General features: G+C 33.1%; 1 protein-coding gene and 2 non-coding genes across 4 annotated transcripts in view; 2 read left to right on the top strand and 1 right to left on the bottom strand.

Annotated features, from left to right (window-relative positions):
- Positions 1–6282: 6282 nt before the first annotated feature.
- On the bottom strand, positions 6283–6356 carry TRNAT-GGU (transfer RNA threonine (anticodon GGU)). Its single transcript has one exon. It is a non-coding gene; the product is annotated as a tRNA-Thr (tRNA).
- A 302-nt stretch (positions 6357–6658) lies between these two features.
- Positions 6659–6732, top strand: TRNAT-GGU (transfer RNA threonine (anticodon GGU)). Its single transcript has one exon. It is a non-coding gene; the product is annotated as a tRNA-Thr (tRNA).
- An 8664-nt stretch (positions 6733–15396) lies between these two features.
- LOC149085114 (heparan sulfate glucosamine 3-O-sulfotransferase 5-like) overlaps positions 15397–19051 on the top strand; it is an 80140-nt gene continuing 76485 nt past the window's right edge. For both annotated transcript variants that reach the window (XM_089232923.1, XM_089232925.1), the window contains exon 1: positions 15397–16335. The gene's annotated coding sequence lies outside the window, so the exon portion shown is untranslated. The remainder of the gene's footprint in view (positions 16336–19051) is intronic.

The following is a 19051-nucleotide window of genomic DNA, read 5'->3' as shown; positions in this document are numbered from 1 at the left end:
CAGACAATAAATTCAAGTGGATCCCACTTGTAACGTTTTTCAAAAAACGTTATGGAAAAACATTGTGAGTGAAATAACGTTTTTTGAAATGGGAAATTTTAATGAGAATTAGAGTTTGGGGCATGAAAATAGGTCGTACTAAGCGGGAAAACATCCCAAGTGAGACCGTTGTAAGCGGGATCGACTGCAGTAGGAGACATGATGAAAATTTATTTTATGATATAAGACGTAAGTGACGTAGATCATTTTAGTATACCTCGTCCTAAGAGATTTTCCGGTAATATCACTGCGATGATTTTCCTATCAGTGGGGTTGTGTTTATTTAGAGTAGACAGTCACAGATCTTTTCATTTTATAAAAACAAATACATATATATATACAGGGAGGTAACTATCCATCACTCAATAATTACACACGTGATTTCTTGTGAAAAACTAGTACAGAAAAGTGTTTTCCGTTTTAGGATCGGCGAATATTTAATGAGTTATAACGTTTTGAGTTTTCATGACGTGTCATTTTTTGTAATGGTCAGTTACGCACCGAACTACCCCAACCAAAGTAAAATTCTTCCTCAGCAGAGGATTGTAGGCTTTTTGAAAATGTCTGAAATATTCAATCATGTTAGAAGCCAAGTTCGATTGTCTTCTTTGACGATTGGCGCTTCACCCTTCGTGAAGAGTAATTTTATAACCTTGTTATTACGTAATAAATTCACCCCACTATATTGGCAAATTCATCACTAGATTTATAAAGTGTTAGCCATATCAGGCTGTATTTGAGAGAAAAATTGTTTTCCCAAAAACAATTTGCTACCAAAACGGGTAATTTTTTCTCCTTCACTATGAATTCAAATTTTTTGAGGGAAGGTGCATACATGCATAGTGTTTACTGAGCAATCATTATTTTACTGTCTTTTAATCAGATTACATGTTGATCAATGAAACAGGGCAATATTTTTTGAGTAATTTTAAAATTTCATTGACACGGTTGCATTGACACTGAAGCTTCAATGAAGGATGTAAAAATTGTAGCTTGACAAAGGTGACTGGTGCAAACAGTAAAATAATAACAACGATTCAATCAGGAATTTTTAATCAAACTAATTATTTTATGAATTGATATATTCGAAATGATTAGTGGTTTCTGGTTTTTTCTATTGATTATTCATCGAGTCACATTTTCATACCGATCTATACATGCAGCAACGAAGATTTTTAATTTCCTTGTGACTGTATTGATTTTTATCACGCTGAAATGTTAATATAAATTTATACTTTACCTTTTCATAAGAAAGATTTTGACAAGACTTATTCGTGCAGAATCTGGTCACTTTTTCAGATGAATTTTCATTTTGTGGCGTATTTATAAAAAGACTGTTGCCCCGGGTCACTCTTAGCAGAGACGGGCTTTAAGCTCTCACCGCCATAGCCACTACTAATTTCACCTTTTTTTTGAGATGCTCTTACATTTCATGTCTTAATTTTTTTTCCGAAAAATCATGCCCTTCCACACTTATAGCTCTAAATTTTCAAAATGAAAGCTATCTCTCTACTGTTTGTTTTTCTAAATATGGTTTTTTATAGTGTTCCATACACACACTCATAACATAAATAAGATGCCGTAAAAATTTTAAACTGTATTTGTTAGACATCATCATAACAATTTGTAACTATGATCGATTTAATTCAACAAACTAAAAAGAATCTCATCTCAAAATCGTTAGTGATACTTTATTTATTAAAGGGGTGTCACGACCCTGAAGTCGATTTTTCAAACTCGACTTCTAAAAATATTCCATGCAATTGAAAATCGAATACAAAAAATTTCGAGTCAATCGGGTTAATTTGTTCTTTTAAAATAAAAGAAATAATTAATGAATTATAGTGTAAATGTATACAAGAAAAATACTTTGAATGCGATTTTCTCGAATTGTAGTTTCTGAGCTCTTATCCGTAAAGATTAAAAAAACTATTCCACCAAAAATTTTGAAATTTTGTAAGAATATTTATACGACATGTATTAGTAAAATGAACATCGAACTTCAATATCTGATTATTCGTTAGAATTTTATGAATTTTTAAATTTAGAAAAAAATGTGTAAATTTCGAAAAATCTGAATTCAGCATTTTTTTAAAGATACTTCCTATGAGTTAATTTCTAAACCTGAAGTTAATTTTACTAACACAAGGCGAGTAAACATTTCTGCAAAAATTCTAAATTTTTGGGGCAGTAAGTACTAAGTTATTTGTTAATCTCTCGGATGAATTCAAAAACTGCAATTTTGCAGAAAAACGTAATAGCACCAGCTTAAAAGTTTGTAAAGTGCAATACACACACAAGAGAGGAAAAAAAACTGCTTTACTGTCTTCAATTTTTCTTAGGGTTGCATCATTGTTATTAGTTCCAAAAGCACCAAATTATACGTTTGGTGTACGTTCGGGGAATTCGGCAAGATTTTGAAGTGACGTCATCAATTTCCAAAGCGTTATAACTAGAGCCCGGATTAGATGCAAATGCATATGCACATATGCATAAGCGTATTTTGATATTTTTTAGCATTAATGCATATAAATGCATGAAATCAAATATTTCCAGAATAAGTACATATTTTTGAAAGTTTATTTAAAAGTTCAATCACTTTTAATAAAATGAATTTTAATAAATATTGCTTATAATATTTTCACAACATCGGTCTTTTCCCCACAAGCGGGGGTTTAGTGAATTAACAGAGATGTTTGAAGTACAGTATTTTTCAAATATCAACCGTTTTGTTGTGATGCTATTTCTAGAGATATTCTATGTCAAAAGTTTTTATTTAGAAATAGCTTCGAAATTCGACAATTTCAAAACTTCTTGTTACTGGTATTTTGTTACTGAGCAGCTACGATGAACTATAACTTAAAAATGCCTAAATAAAAAATACGTAGAAGTTATTTGCATATGCAGTAGGCCTATATACATATGTGAGGATATTTTTTTTGTGAATGAATATGCACTAAGAGATAGAAAATGCTCATTTTAAAAAACATTTTTTTTTTCATGATGATTTTTAATGCGTATTTTCTCACTTTTGGTACATATTTTGGAATTGTCAACTTTTTCAGTATTTTCAGTGTATATTTGGCGGGATTTTGATGCATGTTTGGGTGTTCTTAATGTAAATTTGGCATATAAGTGCCAAAATGTTTTAGGGTTTTCCAAATGCATATTTTGGTATTTTTAAGTGTATATTGAAAACACTTTTCCACATTAGTTTTTCACTAGAAATCACTCGTGTATTATTGGGTGGTCGACCCTTACCACCCTGCATATAATATTTTATCTTACAAACCTTATAAAAAAAACTAACTAAGATATGTGCAGATATTCCCCGATTCCTCGACCTACGCACATGCGAAGTTAGGAACAACTTCACTTCTAAGTTGCTCGTGTACGTAGTTACGATGCAAATACATCCGCATGTTCAAACTCATTAAATACACCATTGGTGTGATTTGGAATACTGTCTACGGGTTCACGTATTTATAAAAAAAATAGAAGTAATGTTGGTTATATGAATATACATCATAGTTACTTGGTGAATTTTAAATTTTCTTTGGCGATAGTTATTGTAAAGGGTTTAAATTCACTTTGTAAAAAGAACCATTAATTAAGATTAGTTTATATTAAACTGAACTTAAATCTACCCTCGGCTAATTTATTCTACATCTATAAGAACGCAACGCAATTTTTTCTTATATATATCTTATAACAACATTCAAGTTCAGGTCTTTATTTTTACATCTCAAAATTCTTCTATAAACTGTTTGCGTAATCCAAAAGATATTCAAAAATCTCATAAGAATAATATATCCTTTTCTTTTTCCAGGCAAAAATGCGTATTCTTCTAGACTTTGAACCCCCTTATACCCCTGGAGCAAATGTTTTAGTTTCATTGTGTATATCAATTTATAATACTGTACGCATATAATTAATTGAATCGAAAATATTAAAAAGAAAAAAGAAGTATTGTTTGACCAGGGACAGAGAAAAAGGGAAAAAAATCTCATAATTTTTACTTCGTTATTACTTATCCTGAGGCGTATTTGGATAGGTAGGGAATCGCTGCAGCTATTGTTATAATGGTAATAAAAAAACGAATAATAACAATAATAATAAAAATGGTAGGAAGATGATATTTAATTATATTATAAGGGGGAAAAGAAAACACTTTAGAGATATAGCGGATAGAAAAACAATTAAACTTCACCTGTTCTTGTTTGCTTGAAATTTGTTAATTCTTAATGAAAATATCGTATATTTCAAATCGAAGAAGTTCAATTAATTTTTTCCTGTCTGTTATTGATCAGTGTATAAAGAAATTGGAGTAGCTTTTATGATTAAGATATGTAAAAAGAAATATATTAGTGTATTTTCTCGTATGTACTCGTGTAGGTTTACAACTAAATCTTTTGATCTAATCTGATCTGAGGAAAAAACATGTATTCCATTTAATTATCTCGAAATTCTATTTCCTCTTGAACATTCTTCATCTCAATATTAAAATTAGTTTTTACGTAGAATAAAAACTCGCTCCTTCATCGGGAAGAAATTTGAATAAATAAGATGAAGAAAACTAAATCATTAAAGGTCATTTTTACAGTAATGGAATGCCGATAATGGAATTTTATATTTTAAGCAAATGAAGTTGAAAACTAATGACTCGTCTAGACAATCATGAAATATTGATGTGATTTGAAATTTAAAGTTTGACACATTCTATTTTCTTCATTTATTTTTGTTTCAATTCATTCGTGGGAATAAACATTTGCATTATGTTTTCTGTTTTGGAAGTTAGTTATATTTCATGTGATTCGTTTTGAATTTAAAATTAAGTAACATTTTCTTCCTTGATTTAAAAACTATTAAATTTAGATGGAAAATAAATATTTTCTATACATGCTTCAACGGTTCAACTTTTGAATATCATTGATTACTATTCAATTAAAGAAGGTATTCAAGCACCGTGTTGATCTTACAATGTCATTCATTTTACGCGAGGCTGTATACGTATTGAAACACAAAATTTATTTTATTTATATACAGTCTCCCTTACCTGGAACATAACTGGATACTTTTTGTCTTGCGTTTCAATGAGTTAGAGAGAAAAAGTTCCATGATTTGATGTTCGCCGCCTGGCAGTCGAGTGGTCAGGGAACTAGCTTCTCACTGTGCCGGTCTGGGTTCGAATCCTTGTTCGGGCATGAATATTTTCTAATCTAACACTAACAAATTCCCTGGACGGATCATGCTGATCCCTTGGGAATACGTGAATATAAAAAAAAAAAAAAAGTGGAAAATTCTTCAAGGTATGAGATATTTAAACATTTTACTTGTACTCTAGAGCATAGGCGGCGGAGATTGACTTGGAAGTCTGGGGGGGGGGCAAGGTCATTATTGCTGGGGGGCATGATGATGATGATGTCAGCTCATATATACATATATACATTAGATCCGTCGACTCCACCAGTGACGCTGGGGGGGGGGCAATGCCCCCACGACCACCCGTATCTCCGCCCATGCTCTAGAGGGAGGGGGGTGCTTCTCAGAACTGCTAAAAGTTGCTTATAATACTTTTATTATGCTTATACACCTAAACCAGTAGTGAAATCATAAAATTTGAAATTTAAATATCTCGGTGTATATTTCACTTAGAAACATGGAACTCATTAAACGCAGGCCAAAAGTTTTTCTAGATGTAAGTTATTAGTAAGGTAAAGGGAATGCGTAAGAAATGAAATTTATATTTGGATACATATACAGCCCATTATGAAAAACATAAAATACCTAAGATGTATCTAAGTTATTGGAATACTTTTTGTAATTGGAAATATGTTTCTGTAATTAACAGTTTAAAACCTAATTTGCATCTTTTCGGAATTCACTTAGCACAATGTTTAATCCTGTATAAAGTTTCCAGTTTTATAAGATAACGAACAGGATATACGATATTACGATAAGAAAACTGTGTTTTTATTAAAAAATCATTGTTTAAATTCATTAGGCTAATAAAATTATATTCGATATAATTCTATTAAAAAGAAGCATTTAAAAGAACAAGCAGAATGTGTCTATAGACGTAAATGGTTCTGTCAGTAACAGAATCCATTGATTTGTTTCGATTCATGCATCAATTTTTGTTTATTGATACATGAACAAATATTACGAAACTTTCTTCGATATCAAGGAAACAGTTATTTTCCGGATATTATGCTGAGGTGAGCTCGGAAAGAAAAGTCATCACGTCTCCGCCGGGACTCGAACCCAGGCCCTCTTGCATACCGGGCAAGCATGCTACCATCTACACCACTGGAGACACATGAATCTACCTTCCTAATTTCACGCACTGTGTCGTGAGGCGCTGAAGTAGAGGCATTAGTAGCCTCTCTTAACTTCAGGAAATGGCCCCCGGGTGGGACGGTTTTCTTTCCGAGCTCACCTCAGCATAATATCCGGAAAATAACTGTTTCCTTGATATCACTGGCTGAGAAAAAAGCCACCTATATCTCTCTAAACCGTCCCACCCGGGGGCCATTTCCTGAAGTTAAGAGAGGCTACTACTGCCTCTACTTCAGCGCCTCACGACACAGTGCGTGAAATTAGGAAGGTAGATTCATGTGTCTCCAGTGGTGTAGATGGTAGCATGCTTGCCCGGTATGCAAGAGGGCCTGGGTTCGAGTCCCGGCGGAGACGTGATGACTTTTCTTTCCGAGCTCACCTCAGCATAATATCCGGAAAATAACTGTTTCCTTGATATCACTGGCTGAGAAAAAAGCCATCTATATATCTTTCTTCGATATGTTGTTAACATTAGAAATACGCTTAGATGTCGGTATGATTGGAAATACTTGACTTTGATCATCACGTTAACTTTAACATTATATTTACGTGTGTAAATATAATGATATAGGCTTGAACAGTACCAGCAAGAGCATATTAACTACAAAGCGTTTCGGTGACTGAGATTTTGTTAAATTGTAGCGATGCAACGCAAAAGGTTGGTACTTCATCTGATTCGGTTGAATATACGGAATGGATTGAAGAAGAGTAAAGGGTATAACGTCATTTAAAAGAAGTCCCCCCTCCCTCCCACATATCGTTCCTGAAGCTATCGATTCGGGTACAAAATGATGACTTTCCGTAACACAAATGAGTTCCTATTGTCTTCCTTTATCGAAGGACTTGTACAAAGCTAGCCTAACATGACACTAGCAGAAAATTACTTAATTTGTTGGATAAGAACAGTCAGATTATATTCTTTGTGAGTTCAATTATTCAATTGCAATAATATAAGCATTCCAATATTTCTCTGTATGTAATACGACAATCTCTTCTATCAATATACTGCCACATATTAACTATACGTGTATTCTGCTAAGCGAAGTCAATTTACATGAATTTGGGTAATAACATCTGTTTGCTGTAAATTTTAGTTCAAAATGTACAGCAAAATGTACGCGTGAATATTTGGTATATGGACCAGAAAGTACATGTGTACACAGGGTGTTTCACGAAGAGTTTTGAAGTAATAAAAATTGTACAGTTTAATTTAAAATTAAAATGATATACAAAAAGAAAATTACGAACAAAAAGAGAGAAATTCAGCTGTGGAATCACACCACCATGTAATAATAATTAGACGAAATATAAAAATTGAAATTTTTACGCAGCTCTCAAGGAAAATAATGTCAATTAGCAAAATTAGCGCTTCTCTATATAAAACCGAAATAAATTTACCGCGAGCATTTTGAATGAAAATTCGACGAGATGTCGACAGTTTTGATTTTTGCTACTTTTTGCGCTCTGACCGTTACATAACTGTCTCAAAAAATTGAAGGGATTCAAAAAATGGCAAGCATCAAACCTTCAATCACCGATATCACGGCCAATTTTTATCTAAGTGTCATGAGGTCGATTTTTTTTTTCAGAGAGGCACAATTTTTTTTTTAATTTCAATTTTTTCATATGGAAGCTGTCTAAGAATTTTAATTTTTATATATTTTTTCCCAATTATTATTTTTGTCCCTGTCACAGTTGAATTTATCACACATTTTTGCGATTATTTCCTTTTCCTTTTCTAAATTAATTCTCGACATCAATCGTTATTTATCAATATCAGACAATTTTCGTAAAACACTCCGTATACATATTTAGTATTTGTTCATTTTTGAATCAGCTTTTTTTTTTGTAGTGGAATTTCTATTTTCCAACAAGTTTTAATTTAGTTTCCCAAAAAATATTTATTGAGTTCCGATTTTTTTTTCAAACTGCAATAGACACGTAACTTTTCCGTTGAAGAATAGGAAGAAATTCGGATAGGTAAAAATTCACTTATTTGCGTGCATAAATAGATTAGGTATTGCAATACAAAAACTCGTATTATATGTTATCATAGACTTGAACGATGTCTAGCTTGTTTACCAGAACTTGATTATAGGAGAGAGAAAGTTTGTACCCTTTATTTTGTCGAAAAAAAACTCATGGGATATTTACGAACACTTCATTCAGAATCGAAGACTTCTCGCGTTTTTTGTCGAATATTTTTTGAAGTCCATGTTGTTCCTTTTGTCTCGTCATTTTGAATTGGTATTTGAATTCTCACCGGAATATAAATGTATCTTTTATAAATAAAAATATGGACTTTCGTGAGTTTTTCTCGTAATAATATATTTTACGCTACAAATATTCGGAATACATTTTCTATGTTTTTCTTTTGGAGAAAAAATATAGGAGCGAATATTTTGCAATTAAAATTATTTTCTACGATAACAATGTCATGTTTGTAAATCTCGCGTGTGGATTTTTCTATTATTTTAAGTATATTCTCAATACGGTACTCATTAACTTGAATTATTATTATTTGATGCATATTTATTCAACTTATAATATGAAATTGTTATTTTTCAAAATATATATGGCGCGTGTATCATATTTCCATTTTTAATTTAGAGCGACATCAAAAAACTTATTGAAATATTGTATTTTTTTTGTTTTTCTTCCAGAACTGCATGTTAATACTGTAATAGTGCATTTGTGAATAATATAATTTTCAAATATAGTGAGGAAAAATTGTAAAAATAGAAGGGATAAGAATTAGCTACGTAATTTAAAGTGAAATGCCAAAACTATTATGAAAAAGATGTATCACACCACATTTTCAAATATGTAACTATAACAATATGTGGGAATTTAGTTTGTTTTATAACTTTCATACATCTTACGAAAACTCTTTATTTAAACCAATTATAAAAGTAAAAAATTTTTCCAAACTTAATTTATGTGTTTCGACAGTTTCACAGCCTGGAGAAGACATCTTCCTAAAACTGTCTAAAAATGCAAACTAATGTTATCAGGTTTTGATATTTGATAACTAGTGATGAAAAATGAGCACAAGAACTCAATTGTTAATTATAAATTTCGATAACTATCAGTTTAAAACACTTATAAAACTCTTCTTTACGTCGAGTGCAGGCACAATTCCTCTTTTTAATTCGTTTGAATGAGAATTTCTGAAATATATGTTTAATTAATGTAAAAAATCCCCCTACAGAATGAACAGTTAAGACACATGATAAAGGGTAGTTATAAATAAACTGATACTACTCAGACGTAAGCAGCGCCCATTCTGATGGAGGTATTTTGGTGAAACTTAGTATATAGGATATACGGACTATGGGGAGGGGGAACAAAGATTCAATATTAGATAGTTCAATTTTTGTCCACCAGGTGAAAAAGTGGCCCTTCTTCATCGCAGTTATCTTTTTCCTATGGTCCAAGTAATGTATATATAGCAAGTTTCAATGAAATACGTTCACCACAACGGGTGCTACATAGGTCCGAGTAATGTCAGTATAGTTGAACTGACACTCTACTCCTACCTATGAAGCACCCGTTCTGGTGGACGTATTTCATTGAAAGTAGTTATATATGTTATTAGACCATCGAATAAGGATAACCTCGTTAAAAAAGTGTCACTTTTTCACTTGGTGGTCAAAAATTGAACTTTTTTTTATTGAATCCTTCTTTTTCCCATGGTGCATATGTCTCATGTATATACCAAGAGAGAGTTTCATCAAAATACCTCCATCAATCAGAATGGGCGCTACATACGTCTGAGTAGTTTCAGTTTATTTATAACCACCCTGTACTTTCTAAAGTTGGCGAATATGTGAAGAGCTAAAAAAACAATCGCTAATAAAAATGGAAAGTGTAAGTATTTCGAAAAGTTTTTTTTCCCAAGGACTGGAAAATTCAGGACCGTAATCCGGGGCTACTTTGTACCTACAGGGGTAACTTAAAGACACTCCTGATAAAAGGATTCAACGTTATCTAGCAGCTATTCTAATGAATGTTTTGAAAAAGTTTCGATTCTGCTCGAGAGGGCACGTTATCCGTCAACTTGCGTTTTTGAGTTACTGATGAATTCGCTATTTTGTTTGTGACTCAAAATTTAACTTTCTTGACAAAAGTTACAGCTGAAATCAAACAAATATGTTTAGCAAACTATATCCAAAAAGGGACGCGGTAGCCCAGGTCGATAAGATACTCGCCTAAAGTACCAAACGATGTTTAGAAGTGTCGCGAGTTCGATACCCGATTCGTCCTTGTCAGAAAACTTTCCTGACACGAGAGTACAACAGAAACGGTGACATGACCACAGAAAAAGATTGCTACGGCATGGAGTCCCCCATCGAGGGGTTAACGCACCAACCTCTCGATGAGTATAAAAAACAAGCCGGCAGTTCGGAATCGGCAATAAATTATAGGTCCGGTCTAAAAAATTAGCCCTCGTGTGAAGAAAATGACCGTGGTGCGACAAAAATGATTAAATGATATATCCAGAAAGGCGAATGCATCAGTAACTCAAATACATGAATTGACCGATAACGTCTCCTGTCGGGCAGAATCGGAAATATTCGTTAGAATATGCGCTAGGTATCACTGAATCCTTTTTTCCCGAGTGCCGTAAAGTGACTCCTGCAAGAGTAAAGTCATAGTGACGGACGCGCATTACGAGTACCCGGGTTCGAACCCCCACCGGAGCCACAGTGATGATCGGCTGAAGTTGGTTTTCTATGTTCCCAATTTCGACGCACGAATGCGTGCTGTTTTCCCCGTTGAAAAGTATCGCCGTAGAAAGCAATAGGACTATAACGGTAAAAATAATCAATAATTATACTTTATTCACAATTTGAAACATAGATGGCAGCAATGAAAAATCAGACACAACACTACATACGCATTCAGATAATTAGGCACACACACTTTATTCCAGGTAATAGTATAAGTCCGGTTGCGGTGTCCCGGCCTTCCTTCATTCATGTGGGTGCAAATTAGCTCCGGATTAGGACTACAGGTATCCCTCCCTCACTTTACGTGATTTTGCTATAACGCGATTTTTAAAAGTTTATTTTAGGAACTCAAACCTGCGAAATTCGGCTTGGAGTTTTTTTTTCATCTTGGAAATGGGCTTGTAAATTGAAGATATATATATCACTAGCTATAATATCAGGCGCTGCCCGGGTTTTCTTCATTGAGGCTTTTTGGATCACGTGATATCTCCCTCTTTCTTTGAGGGACATAAAAACCGTGTCCAAGTTAACCAATATGACGGCTTGCACGTTTAACAGAAACAAATCCAGATTTAAAGAAAAGTTGAAACGAATAAATATTTTATTTCTATTTTTTTAAAGGGGGGGGGGCTAGGTATTTCGATTCCCCCCCCCCCCCCGAACTTCAAGTTATCCATCTGCCTATTTCTGCTTCCAAAAATACTTATTCAAAGCTGTGAAATTTCTTCGATGTACTTTACTGGCCCATAATTAGTTTTAAAACATCGTAAACTATATGAATTTATGCAGTTGAGTATTAAAAGACAACACAGACACATTTTCATTTTCGAGCTTGAGAAGATACAAATAAAAAGTTGAAATCAATGTTATTGCACGAATATCCAACTCAAAAGTAGGTCCGGCTAATTACTTCATATTTAATCTCCTGGGCTTCGTATATCTCTAAGCGAACTCAATATATTTCAGAAATCGAGAATTCAATACTATTTTTAAAATTATTGATGTGGCAGGAAACCCCCACTAAATTTCCGCATTTATACAGTAAAATCGGCAATTTTAACACTGATTTCTATGGGAATCATTCTTTGCCTCACCCTCGAAGTGATGCTGATGATGATTCTGACGACTATTGAAAAGTGGCAAACCATTATAAAGGCATATACACGTCTGAAACGCATTGCTAGGGAACCGGGAACCACGGTAACCAAAGTAAACGTTCCGAAAGTGATTGTTGAGGCTCAGAAACCATTGTTGTCCGACAGTTTTTTGCCCATTTCGGGCACTTGCCCAAGTCTGACAAATTTTTAAAGTAGCCTATCGTTCAAGTTGGGTTCCGTTTGGTATATATGAAAAATTTGGCGACTAAATTGTCGATCTAAAATTGTAGATTTGTATATAGAACTTACACACACAGACACACAGAAAATCAATTTTATATATATAGATAGTTAAATCCTTTGAGACGAAATACGATAACATAGGTAAGACAAATACGAGAGAAATTCTCAGATAAAGCGCACTTTATCTCGCTGATGAATAATGTTTGGTAACATATTGACAATGCCATGAGAAATTTAATCGATAAAAGCGGTTTCAGTGAAACTAAAATTTTCGTATTTGCGAGGAATATGCGGTATATTCTGTGGCTTTGCCACTAAAGTTTTTATAGGGGGGACGAAAAATGCTGCTTAACAGTCAAATCATGACTGTTTCATTAATAAAACAAAGTTATCAACCTATCATATTAGGTTCAACAGGAAAAAAACATCTATGCTCACTAGAATCAATCAGACGTAGTGAAGACAGAAAAAAAAGTGTTATTTTAATTCATTCATGTTGCCTACATTCACGGGATTTATTCATAAGTTTGAACAATTAATTCATTAAAAAAAAAATCCTGTTGGGTTCAATTTTTTAATAATTCTGAAGAAAAAAACCAACCCCTTATTCCAATCTTTCCCAATCCATTCTACTCACTTTACGTGATTTCGTCTTACCTGGCTATTTTGCGGAACCAATTAATCGCTTAAAGTGAGGGACGCCTGTATATGTATTTCACTTCAATCAAAAGCGTGAGGTATTATCATCATAATTTATTGTTAAATACCTCACAAAACCGTCAATGTTTGGTTAGTAGCTAATATCTATCTATAACTTCTATAAGACCTACTGTATTTTGATAAATTTAATAAACATATGCTTAGACTTAGATGGTATCATTTTAGTTGAATTTCATCACAAATAACTAAATTAAATGATGATGTGGTATCATCCTCATTCAGTTTAAGTGTTGTTGTTACTAATTAGCAGTAAAATGACGTTGAAACAACTGTTGGTTTCAGTGCAATAACGCTAACTATGCTAAGAAACGAACAAGATGTGCTTGATTCGACAGTGTTATCAAACACCTTTATTCGTTTATAAAAGGGAATTCGTATCAACTTGAAAATTAACTTTAAAAAAAAAACGGAAGATCCTTTTTTCTGTTTGTTTTTGTAAAAGGTTACTTCAAATTTAAATTATTGATCATAAAAAAATGTGTACATAATTTTGATTACATTCATAAGATATACTATAAATATACAGGGAACTGACTTCATAATTTGCCTTGCCGAAATTTACTGGCAAACCGTTGATTCTAGAGGCATACTTCCAATTAGAAAAAGTATCCAAACTGCGTGTAAAACTTAGATACATCATTCATGTTGCAAAGGATTGCGTAGTTATCAAAATATAAAAATTAATTCCTTATACGGACACCCTGTCTCCAAAAACTCAGTTAAAAATTGTTTCCCCATTTCTTCTAAGGCCAACAAAAAACGCGAAGTTCAACAACAAAGTTCCACGTCTTTAAGATTCGCTGAGATATGTTATTTCAGAAATCGGAGAAAAGTTGGAAAGGACAGTATAAATGTTGAAAAGCAGAGTTGTCCGTTCGTTTATGCTGTTCTTTCCCAAGTTCTCTCCGGTTTTCGAATTCAAATATTTCAGCAAATATTGCACTAAGAAACGTGGAACTTTTTTGTTGGCCTCAGGAGAGACAGGATAACAACTTTCTAATTGCGTTTTTGAGGATAGTGTGTCAGTATAAAAAGTTAAATTTTATATGCCAATAACTATACAACCCTTTGCAAGGAATATAAATGATGTATCTGAGTTCTACACGTTATTTAGGTAATTTTTCTAATTAGAAATAAGTTTCTAGGATTAACAGTTTACCATTAAAATGTGGCAGGGGTAATTATGGAATCCCCCCGTATATATAAAATTAACATCAACTCAGTCATTGTGACATTGTATGTAAAAAATATAAGTCAAGTAAAACAAATTTTATAACCCTAAACATAAATTAACAAAATTTTATGCAATGTACGACTATTTCCATTGATTTAACGGATAAGAATATCCTTATAGATTTACTGGAAGGAAACCTTAGTTACTTGCCGTCACAGAGTGAATTCATTTTATTTTAAATTATTGTATTTATTTATGTATTTATTGTGTTGCCGTTATTTTTCGATTTTTGATTCTACATAAGCTTATTTGAAACTGGTGACCATCTTTTGTATTTTTACTTATTATTAAAGTTGAAAATTGTGAAGAATAATCTGAAATCTGTTCGAAAAACAAATATAAGAGGCTTTACACAACGTTAATGTTGAAGTTGTTCAATGTAATGCTTATATCACTTTTATTATGCCTCAGAAGGTTGCGGTAAATAGTCTTGTTAAGTTTACAGATGAAAACCTAGAGCTCTCTCGACGAAAGTCAACAGTCATTTCTTACAAGGAGCTTCTCGAAACAGATGGGAGAGAGGATTATGAGATGGTAAAAGATGAAGCTCTAGAAAAATGAAAGTCCATCTTGAGAAAGAAAGTAAGAAGGAGTTAAGATGAGAGAGTAAAAAAACAAAAATAAAAACACTACGACGTACTACCGTAGTAAAAATTCTTTCAGCTCAGAGTCCCACGCGAAACTAGAATATCTTGAAGAATCCTATGTAAGGATCCTCAACACACACACACTTTGCCTTCAACACGACCCACTTCCACCGCCGTATGTATTCTACGAGCAGCATCTTCTCTCCATCCATCGCTTCCCTCTTCATTCTCAGCTGCGTCCTTGCAATGGGTGGTGCTAAGTCCGTGCTGCCTCTTCTAGACTAACCACCAGGGCTCTTGACCAATCAGAGGCATTCCCGAACACCACGTGACTAACCCGGGGGAAGCCAAAGGCAAGTGGAATCCAGAAAGCACTGGCTGTCATTCCAATTGATGCGCCAGAGGGTAAACAAGAACAACTGTGCTAGCGAGCGAGTTGTGAACTCCCGGTAACATGCTTGCAGATCTGCACTAACGGCCTTTCATCATTACTATTATCACCAGTGTTTAGTTCGAGTCACTATTACTAACCACGAGTCATCCCTTGTATATCAAATGCATCCGAAAAGCTGCCGAGACTGTTCATCAATATGAATAAAAGAAAAAAAATCGATATTTTTTAACGACAGGAGAATTCACATTTATTGCTTTTCCTATTTTAAACTTCAAAAATCCTAACGGTTCCTATTTTTAAAGTTTAAGCTTCAAAATGACCACATTCATTGATAATTACACATGACACAAAATTCCTCGAATAAACTAGTCTTAATAGTTTATCGGAATCAATGTCTTGAATAGAAGTAATGAGGGGAAAAATAAAGCATTCTATAGTTTTTAAATCGGTATGCATCCTCAACAAATAATTTAAGTGTCAAAATACGTCATCATTTATTAAAAATTTTGGAGCATATTGTCAGAAAATACTCTTAGAAATGGCTATTTTTCAAGCTTCTTGCCATTAAATTACTAATTACAGGTTCCCTGAAGAAGAAAAAAACAGATACATATAGAAAATACGTTTTTGTATGTTTCATTTTCTCAACAATTTGTTGAAGTTGGAGCAGTTTTACACATTGTTATAATAACATGAGCGATGGCCGGAAATAAGTTTAGAAGAAATATCAATCCACATACAGCAAAAATGTGACTATTAAAAGCATGCTCGTATTGTTTCCATATCGTAATCCAATATAACATGTAGTCAACAATATTGTGAAAAAATATTTTTTAAGTTTTTTTTTTTCAAACTAATCCCGGTGGTTCTGAAAATCTAGTGAAGCACAGATTGTTTCTGCATTCATCTAGCGATGGCTGGAAAACTTAAAGCAGTTACTGCATCCGAGGTGAGTGTAAATTCTATTATATAAATATTATCACACATAATCGATTTAACATTTTATCATAAACTATTATATTCAACATAGTTCTTAGTACAGTGCTAATAGTTAAAAAAACGGATTAAATTTAAAAAAACAATTTTTTTCTGGTCTTGTGATTCTAATATAATCTCAATGCAAAATAATTTCACTTATTACATCATTTTTGATATCGCATCTATGATCTTAAAATTTTTCGCATGATACGAAATTTTAAAAAGCTACTCAAATGAGTTTTGCGTGTAGTTATCGCGAATTACAACTCTTGGATTAACAATATTTTAGAACACATTTTTTTAAAACATCATTTAAAAATGTTTTTCATCATTTTCGTAAAATGCGTTTTTTTAACATTTTTATTGACATTCACAAATAAAAAGTAGTTTTATTTACTCAACTAGATAGCGTAATTAACATAAGTTAAACATGGATAACCATGAAGGTGTTAAAATTGTTTTTATTCCTTAATTTAATACATTTTCACCTTGAATCTGTCCGATGCGGACTGTTAGAGATAGTGGGCTGTATTCACGGACATGTGGTTTAAACTGTAGTCACAATTTTTGGATAAGAGATTAAGATAGATTGGTTAAAAACCCGAATTTAACCAATATATCCATGTCATCAAAAAATTGTGACTATAGTTTGAACCATGTCGGTGAATACCACCCCTTATCTCTCACATATTAATTTCCGCTTGAAATAATCTTGGCGTATAAACATGGTTTTTATTTAAATTTCAACGTATAATTATTTAAATACCGTACGTGGCAATTTCTCTTTGGTATGACTTTCCCCAAAACGCTTAAAAATGTAAAAGCCATAGAAAATCATATACATTGCTTTAACACATTGTTGACCGGTCACGAGTTAACTCGTCTTTTCAAACTGAAACTTGTCTTCGTTTTATAACATGCAAGGAGAATGGACGCATTTTACAGAATGTTGATTTTTTTTTATCAAATACGAATAGAAAATCAAGGTCACAACAGAGAATATGCTTTAAAAGTTGGCGGAAAAAAATTAATCAATAAATAAGATAAAAAAAATGAAACAATATGTAAAGAAATGTTACTGAAGAAAAAGTGACAATAAAATAAATATGAATGCTCGTAGATTCTAATTACGGCAACCCCAAATTGAGGAAAATTACAAAGAAATAAATGAAAAAACTTGAAAATTTCGAGAAAGGATGATACAATTTCCATAAAAACGTACACAGTACGCAGTCATAATCTAGTTGTGGATAGATTCTCGATTTCTCCCACTATGATTATTATATTTTCTTTTATACGTGTCTATTGTAGTGGTATTTACGACAACAGAACGTAAGCTATTCCATGCATTCATAACCTTGTTAGAAGAAAACTATTTGATACACAACAAAACTTGGAATTGTCCCTCACCAAACGGTACTGGTGTGTCTTAGTCGAAACTCTTGATTAACGGTGTATACGAAATAGTAAATACAATGGTTCATGGTCCATTCTACCCCATCGGACTGATAATCTTGGATTATAATCCGACATCTGTTGACATCTATGCTTTTTTAATGACGGAAGTAAATTGATAATTGCGTATGCCGGGAATGTAAGCGGTTGTGTGACTTTCTAATGAAAACATATCGAGAGAATCAAGTTTAATTTAATAACTCAAGCCACCTGTATACCTACTAGTGCCCTGGTGGCTCTTTTGTCCACTTCGTCGTAAGTTTATGTCATTCTGTAGGTACAACATACTTTAGATTCGGACGAAGTGCCCGCGAAAAAGCGGAAGAGGTCATTTGCAAATTTGTAGACAATCCCATCGATATCTTGAATATGAGATAGGATAAAAATGAAAACAAAATTTTAGAAATCCTCAATGTCAAGTAATTCTTATTCTACTGATTAAACGCTTATTTATATCTCGAACAGTAGTTTCCAACATTAAATGCGCCTTCCGTAGCCAAAGAAAAGTCCTGGTATATTGTACTGTACCGGTGTTTCTATCACCAAAGCCTCAGAATAGAATGTTTTGATCCGGAGCTGCTTCTGTTGCGCTGACTTATGGTCAGCAATGCTGTGCAACTAGAGAAATTGATTCACCTGGGTATCTCCGCAAATTCAATGACCAGTTTCATCTATTATGAATATTTGCTTCTCTTAAGAAGATTATCGAGTTTGTCATAATTAAAATGCGTTTATTCATTCTCGAATTATTCACATCTCGCATTGTAAGCCTGTCATAATATTAATGTAGACTTTAGATGAACACGAGCCATCATATAAACACATGAATTCCAATATTTTAATTAGTCATCAGAAAGTCCAGACCAATATCTAATCGTAAGTCCGTGGAATTTCTTAGAGGGGAATTTAAAGAGTAACGCAACTCTGTCTTGAACCACAGTCTAAAAGTCTAAAATGAGTTCCGGGATATTGTCTGACCTCAATAACTTATTGCCATTAGTTGCCATTGACGAATACGAGCATAATTCATGCTGAAGGTGATGGAATATAGTGCTTGAATATGCGCATGCTCTTTGGCCAGGCAGTGTAGTTTCACTATTGTGGACATAAAATCTTTAGAATCAGCTTCACCTCAATAATCATATTATTGCCGTGAAAACTTTCTCATAGATGAATTGTTTGTGATTATTATTTTTTTTATTATTATGCCGATAATATTTTCATCCACATTA

Source organism: Pholcus phalangioides, unplaced genomic scaffold (assembly GCF_987345545.1).
Source record: "Pholcus phalangioides strain wild (caught in Gottingen) unplaced genomic scaffold, Ppha-v1.0 ptg000007l_1, whole genome shotgun sequence".
Lineage (NCBI taxonomy): Eukaryota > Metazoa > Arthropoda > Arachnida > Araneae > Pholcidae > Pholcus > Pholcus phalangioides.
This window is presented reverse-complemented; position numbering and strand designations above follow the sequence as displayed.